Source organism: Equus quagga, chromosome 10 (genome assembly GCF_021613505.1).
Source record: "Equus quagga isolate Etosha38 chromosome 10, UCLA_HA_Equagga_1.0, whole genome shotgun sequence".
NCBI classification, from domain to species: domain Eukaryota; kingdom Metazoa; phylum Chordata; class Mammalia; order Perissodactyla; family Equidae; genus Equus; species Equus quagga.
In genome coordinates this window covers 92,194,423-92,200,422 of record NC_060276.1, presented here as the reverse complement: position 1 = coordinate 92,200,422, position 6,000 = coordinate 92,194,423, and the positions used below count along the sequence as shown (strand labels likewise).

Genomic DNA, 6,000 nt, shown 5'->3' with positions numbered 1-6,000 from the left:
TTACCATGTTATTTTGCAGAATGAGAGATTTTTCAGGGAAATATTTGTATACATGTAGTTGACATGTTCCTTTTGTCCACAACTTTCCTAGCATCTTTTCCTTTAGGAACTATACCTTCCTCATCAGGTAGGGCTATCAGTCTATCAACCACATCCCCACCAAACAAACAGAGATGGGCACATGACCCAGGATAGCCAATCAGAGTATACTACCTACATGGCCGTGTGATTGTTTCAGGGATGGGCAGATGATCCAAGCAGAGCCAGTCTCTGAGCCTTGATGGAGCTATCAGGAAGAACTCTCTTAACTCTGGAGCTGTCTTAGACACTATCTGCCTAAAGAATGATGCCATCACAAGAGAAAGGAAGCACAAATTAAGAATCCAAAGTAAATTATTCATCTGTGTATTTCTCTCATTATTATTTTCCTGGAAAACTCCTAGTCTTGTTTTCAAGACTCAATTCAATTGTAATCTTCTGGCGAAATGTTTCATGACCACCCTCACCCCCTCTGTGGAGGTTTGTGAGCTCCCTTCTCGTTCCTACAGCGCCTTGTACACATCCCTATTACAGCATGGTTGCCTGACTTTATTTGTTGTCTGCTCCTCCCGTCCCCTACCCCTTGTATGTATGGCATTCGTGATGGTAGTGACTTTGCCTCTTTCATCTCTATGTACCCAGGACCTAACACAATGCCTAGTACATAGAAGATGCACAGAAAATGTGAGCTGAATGAATGGATGAAGATATGATTCTAGTAATACTTGTGATTGATACTTTTGCAAAAAACAACACATCATGTTGGATACACATGCGCACACACACACATTCTGGGGGAATGTAGGATTTTTGATAGGTAAGAATTTTGATCCAAGTACCTAACAGCTTAAGACAAAAAAGCAGCAAAAGCACTTCATTGAGATTAAACTTGCAAATAAGATAGCAAGAGGGAATACAGAGTAGGGGAGACTTTAGAAAAAGAGAAGAAATAAAGTTGGAAAAGAAACATGACCTTATAGACAGAGCAGAGGTAGAGAGACTGAGGGATGATATGATACAGAAAAGCAGGTATAGACAGGGAAGAAAAGTGATGAAAAGATGGAAAGTAGACAGGGAGAGGTGGAAGGCAGGGGTAGGAAGGTCCTGGATGTTAGACCTTTGAGCTTTCAATAAAGACATTTTCCACTGTGTGTCAGGCTGTGTACTGGGTTATTGGAACACTGAAATGACTGTCATAGTCTCTGCCACTGTGGGGGAGATCTAGGCTTATAATGGTGGTAAAAAAAGAAATGGGATGAAAAGAAGCGGTGTGTGTTGGGGTCAGATTGCCCACTTTTCTGAATAGCCAGTAGCCTCCCACTCTTTACCAGAGTTGTAGGAAGTACGGCAGCTGAAATGCTGTTCTCAGGTTGCGAAAATGCTCCGCTCTCTCCCCATTCTTGTTTCTTTCTCTCTGAACTCTATAATTCCTCACTCTTGCCAAGATGAACAGGATTCTTATTCTACATGTTCCTTCTCCCAGTTTTGATACGATGGAGGCAGGACCATGATCTTATCACCCCTGTAGCCCCAGCAGAACAAGATAACCTCTACCATAATAACGTGGCGTTCCAAGGCAGAATTCCCAATCCATATCTGCTGGAAATATTACTTCGTCTATAAGTCCTGGCACTCTGCAGCGCCTCGACTGTCCCAATAAAGCTTGGGTAGGGCCTCAGCTGCTCTTCCAACCCCAGGTCAGAATAGGAGGGTAACCCCTGGCTCCAGGGTCCCATCATCCCCCCTGTTCTCTTCCAGGACCCTGGAGGATCTGAGAGGGGAGAGGCTCATAGCCACCTCTGCAGGGAAGGCGACTCCATGCAGGTGGGAGTAATTTGTGCATTGGCTGTGGTGGGCAGTAGGGAGACCCCTGGCATAGACACCACCTGTGGGACGGCTTGGGCATTGCCAAATCCAGCTGGCAGGTGGAAAGAAAGTATCTCAGATGGGCGGCCCTGGGGCCAACGAGTCCCTGCAAGGTAAGGGTCCTGGGAGAGGGAGACATACGTTAAAGGATACACCTGGGATGTTGAGGAGCCAGCTGCACCTGTCTCTGGGCTGGGTGGGTTTTGTAGCCACCGCAAGGGGGAGACCGAGGCGGGGGGCTATGCAGGGCTGGTTGTATGTCCTGGAGCCGGCTGGCACAGCCTGGGGGAGGGCCTTGGTAATGCCGTGTCTAGATGGCATGTGGAAGGTGTGTTGAACCCTGATGGGCAGCCCAGGGACAGCAGGTCTGGGGGTGGCGGGTGGAGGAGGAGAGGGGAGACCCACGACGGAGGCACTTGTCCTGCGGCGGCCAGCGGTTGTCTCGAGGGGCGGGCTGTGCTTGGCGCGGCACTGGCTGGGTGGGCTCTGACGCCGCCGCCTGGGGGCATCGGGTAGAGAGCTCTGTGCTTAGGGGCGGCTGGAGACGCCTCCCAGCGCTCTGCCCTCGTACCTGCCGGGGGCGGGAGGGAGAGGGGCGCACAGCGCGAGAGGCGGGCGCCAAGCGCGTGAGTCACTCCGCTCCCCCGGGTTAGGAGCAGGACTTCGCCTCCCGCCCGGGGTCTGCATTTCATCTCCAGCTCCGGCGACTCACCCCTGCATACCGGCCCCCTCCTGAGGCTGGACCAGCTGCCTTTCCGTCTAGGTGAGGGCCAGGTAAGTTTCTCGTCTTTTGATGCCTCTTGCTTGGGTGACGCGGGGGGGGGGGGGGTCTCCCAGTCTGTGTCTCTGTCTGCCTTTGCTTCCTCCCTTTGGTTCTTTCCATTGGAGACAGAAAGTTAGATTTTTAAAACGCAGCAGAGACTATCAAATCCATGCTCAGACCCCAAACAAGCCAAACTCTGGAGCCATATTCTCAATTTCCCGGGTACCTTCAAACGTCCGGATGCAGCGTTTATGGGGCTAGGAATGTTTGTTTTGTGTGTTTCCTTCCTCCTCCACTTTCTTCTTGGGTGATTCTTGGGTGGTGGAGGGTGGGGGGAAGGAGGGGGAGCTGCAAGAAAGCTAGAGAGCTGAGCTGGAATCCTTTGCCAGGGCGGTTTCCTTATTCTCGGCAAGGTAGCAGATGTTTCACTGTAGCCTGAGTTGGGATCTTGGAACAACCTTCCCCAGCCCAGGACGTAGCAGAGCTGTAAGGTAACTGCAGTTGCTGCATCTCAATCTCGTCACCATTGACTGAGTCAAAATGTTCCGGAGGCACAATTAATGTGAATGCTACCATGATATTAAAGGACTCTATTGGATATTTTATTTTTAATGTATTCCAGGAAAATTTTAAGAGACTGCTGTTGGTCATATTTTCTCTATTTTTGGAGATGCTTCAAAACCTATTATTTCCCTTGCAAGAAAATCAGTGAGGACCTATTTTGTTTCCTATAAGGATTTGGCAATGCAAAGCTACCTGTTAGTTTTCCCTTTTCTCTACCAGTGTGTATGTGTGTGGGTGCTTCCACTAACTACCTTTAGAAAAATCAGTGTAGGGAGGGTGAGTCCCCCTTTCTCTACCATTAAGAGCAAGTCTTTCTGTGACTATTAAATAGGAACTAATTATTGCTGTCGTTTTAAAAGTAGAGGAGAGAACCTCCTGGAATGTGTGCATTTGTGGCTCATGTTGACGACTGACTGCCTTATCAATATTGTTTGGGTTGATGCAATGTTAACAGGTGATCTTAATTCACAGCACAGAATTCTTCTAGACAAACATCCCTGCTGATACGGGAGGAAAGTACCCCCCCCACCCCCCGGCCCGGCAAAACCATGTCTTTATCCTGCTTTTTTGTGAGAGAGGAAGATGGGTGGGGGAAGCTTTTCTAGCAGTTGATTGAGTGCCTATCGTAAATTGCTTTTTCCTCAATTGTCATTTGGTTTATAGTCTGTGATTATAGAAAAGAAACCCCTCCTTGAAGTAAAATTGATAAAACCTTACATGTTTAGTCAGATCACAGGGATAACTTTTTAGAGTTGAGTGGCAGCTTCCATGAATCTCTTCCAAAGCTTTTTCCAGGGACCCCCCCCAAACTGAGTTAGGATTCCCATCTCTCCGATAACGTGACCCCTCATCTGTATATCTCTATCTCAGTGGTTACCTTCTTGTGACTCTTGGTTTACACATGAGTCTCACTCAAGATAGTAAAATTTCTTGGAAGGCAGGGGTAATGTCTTTGTATCCCTGGAACCTACTAAAGTGGGAGTCTGTTGAAAGAATGAATGAATGAATAAATGAATTCCGCAGTCCTGATTGGGTTTACCATTCCTTGAAAACCGCCTGGGCGTCCTTTTCCTTCACTTCTAGAAGATAAGCCTTCTAATTCTGTGATTCTCAAAGTGTGGATCCTCAGACCACACCGTGTTCTAAGTAAAGGAGAGTTTGACATACATGGAAAACATCTATATATTAATTGTGACTTTTTTGCTGCAAGTAACAGAAAAGCCTATTAAATGTGGTTTTAACAAATAATGAAGCCTGATAGCAGGAGACCACTGGAGTTGGTTCAGTGGCTCAACAATGTCAGGGTTCTGGGTCAGGCTTTACCCTCATGGTTTCAGGATGGCTCTGACAGCTCCAGACATTACATCCTTATATGTTCAGAGGCAGAAAACAAGGGGTGGAAGGGGATAAAATAGTTTCCCTCATGCAACTTTCTCTTAGGGGAAATATCTTTCTCCAAAGTTCACCAACAAAATCTTCTTTGTATCTCATTGGCCAGAGCTCAGCCACATGGCAATCCTTAGTGGCAAGGGAGACTGGGAAAGTGAGAATCAGGCTTTTCAGCTTCTATAGTGGAAAGGAGGCCTGGGTGAGGCAGGGGATTGGAGACGGCTTTGGGGAGCTAACTGGTAAGTGTCCTAGACGGTCGTGAAAATGCTTCTGTTTTAACCAGTGACAGTATTAGTGATTGGTCCAAGAAAAAAATTAATCAGTGCAGCAGAAGCATATTCAGAACAGGCCCCTACCCCCGCCAAGGTGCATGGTATTTCAAGGGTGCTAAATAGTCACTTTTGTAGTGTTAACTTTTGTAGTGTAGAGTGTTAACTTTCAGAGACTGCAAGTAGGAAAAAAAATATAGCTCATATGGTTTCCGTTATATTAAGTATAGGTCAGATCCTCTAGTTTCTGGAACAGAGTAAACCTTCAGTAAATAGTTGTCCTGTGAGTAGATTATTGAATTTGGGAGCTTCACAACTTCACAGGGACAAGTGGAAGGGGTTTAGCAAGAAAAAAACTAATTAGTGGTTTGGCACCCGTGCCCTGAAATGCTGGTTTATACAACTCTAGGGTCTTTAATTTGGATCCTAGGAAACTGGAGGGCAACTTAACAGGAGGGACAAGAACATAAAAAGAGATAGTAGGTACTGACAATTTAGGTCAAAAGATTTTCTTTGGGGGGTCTTCTCTATACCTGTACTGTGGAAGATGTACTACAAAAAATGTTCAAAGTGATCCCTAGCACAAAAAATTTTTAAATTGATGCATGAAAAGAAGAGAGCATATATTGCTGTCAGCTTTGGTTCTTGACTCTTTCCTGGTAGTAATCCTGAAATATTTACAGAAGGACCAGGTTTGGGGACATAATGGTGAGAGATCAGCTAAGCAAGTACCAAGAGATTGAAATGCAACATTTTCAGGACCCCATGCCTTAGATTTCTTACCAGTCAAAAGAATGAAGTAGGCTATCAGTAGTTCTCAAACTTTGTTGCACTTTAAAAATCACCTGGAGAGCTTTTAAAAACCAAGATTAAAGGGCCGATCCCCAGACTACATAAATTGGAACCCTGGGAACAGGGCCAGGTATCAGGATTTTTGAAGCTCTCCAGATGATTCCAATATGCACCTGAGTTTGGGAACTGTATTAGTTTGCTCAGGCTGCCATAACAAAGTACCACAAACTAGGTGACTTAAATAACAAATTAATTTTCTTATGGTTCTGGAGGCTAGAAGCCCAAGGTCAAGATGTCAGCAGGTTGGCTTCTTCTGAG

The 6,000-nt window shown here is 46.1% G+C and overlaps 1 protein-coding gene across 2 annotated transcripts in view; it reads left to right on the top strand.

Moving 5' to 3' along the window:
• Positions 1–2,449: 2,449 nt before the first annotated feature.
• The window catches only part of SYTL5 (synaptotagmin like 5), a 261,691-nt gene continuing 258,140 nt past the window's right edge, over positions 2,450–6,000 (top strand). For both annotated transcript variants that reach the window (XM_046673687.1, XM_046673684.1), the window contains exon 1: positions 2,450–2,679. The gene's annotated coding sequence lies outside the window, so the exon portion shown is untranslated. The remainder of the gene's footprint in view (positions 2,680–6,000) is intronic.